We start from the raw sequence: 1666 nt of genomic DNA, 5'->3' as shown, positions 1-1666 counted from the left end.
CCCCCCCCCCCCCATGAAGAGCTTCGTACCTGGGGGCTTCTCTATCAAGAGTGACTTCAACGTCGAGAAGGCCTCTAGACAATAGGACCGAGATGAGGGAGTATAGAGATACATATGCTCTATTACTACGGAAACTCTACCCATAGTTCGAGTAGACTATAACTGGAAGGGTAAGGATGTGGTCGTCCCCGGGCCCAATGACGACATCACTATTCACATGGAGGGATATTTAAGTGTTTACACTTACCCCTTCACGCTAGGCCCAGTGGACCCCGTAGTCCTTGTTCTCTGCGAAAGCGATGAGGTGTGCCTTGGGCAAATCCACCCGTCCTTTTGGAGGATCATGATCCTCTTACGTCATTTTGTGAACAATATTGAAGCCCCTAGATTTAACCTCGACCACCTACTTCGCCTATAAAGTCCCAGAATCTTTCGAGGGGAGCTGATCAAGTTTTCCCCTTGAGCAAGAAAGGCTCCATTCTTGAGCATCCATGAGGACCGAGATCGAGGATGGCAGGAGAGGTTCGTTCAACCAAAGACCTCATCCCTTCCGAGTTTTTCCCTGAGAAGTGGAACGTATCCTGTAAGTACTTTCCTTCTCGAGTATTTGTCATTTCTTTTTGTTCTTCCTCTCATTGCTTATTTTTGTCGTCGTGTAGCTGTTGCCCAAGTTCCTAGTGCAGTTCCTTGCTTCAAGGAGTGGATTGAGGGGATTTGGAAACAGATTCCATATTTCGAGCGCGCGTGGCACAAGTTCTCGAAGGGCAAATGGGAGGCCCATTCCCATGGTAAGATCCTTTTCCGAATAGTTACTTTTTTACATTTAGCTTACGTGTTGATAAGTCTCCTTTTTTTCTTACAAGTTTGCCCAAGACCACCAAACTCAGGCCATTGTGTGAGGACAAGGATCCGTCCTTGCTTGCCGAACCCTCCACTTCGGGACAGCCTAGGGCTGTCGCAAAGGAGGAGAAGATGAAGAAGAAAAGAAAGTCCTCGGGTTCCCCGGATGCCGAGGCAAAGAAGAAGAAGGTGACTATCCAGGTCCGGAAAATCAAAACGAGCGCCAAGTCCAAGACGGCGACCTTTTTATTGCTCATGGGTCGATCCTTAATGAGGGGGAGTAGGTAGCACTCGGGAAAGCCGACCACGAGGTAGATCCTCCTCTAGCTCGGGAACCAGAGGGAGAGAGGGAGGACGCGGCCTCTCGGGAAGCCCCTCCTGTCCCCATAGAGGTAGCTGGTGTCATTGACATCGTGGAAACACCCTCATACATAGAGTCCAGGCTCGAAGAGGCCCAAGCAGGCAAAGAAAAGTCAAGCGAGATGGCATAGGGACCAGACGACGCCCTCAACACGTCCTTCGATGGCATAGATTTGTGCGCACTAGAGGACTTTTCTGGGCTTGGTCACCTGGAGGTCCCAAAAAAGGATGTACCATCGGGAGGGGACTAGCCGAGTTCGAGCCCAAAACCAGTGAAGAAATTCCCCGCTCGGAGTGTGAACCCCGAGCACAAGAGGACGGCCATTCTTACAATCCCAATGGACGCCCGGGTCTTGTACGCTCTGGTGGGCGTAGCTAGATACCTTCGATGCCTGGTGACCGAGGAGGACCAGGAAAAGATGAACGAAGTGGGCACGTCGAGTCTCCTCAATGTCGTACCCCTTTG

This window comes from Nicotiana attenuata, chromosome 7 (genome assembly GCF_001879085.1).
Source record: "Nicotiana attenuata strain UT chromosome 7, NIATTr2, whole genome shotgun sequence".
NCBI lineage: Eukaryota > Viridiplantae > Streptophyta > Magnoliopsida > Solanales > Solanaceae > Nicotiana > Nicotiana attenuata.
The sequence above is the reverse complement of the archived record's forward strand: the minus strand, read 5'-3'. Positions refer to the sequence as shown.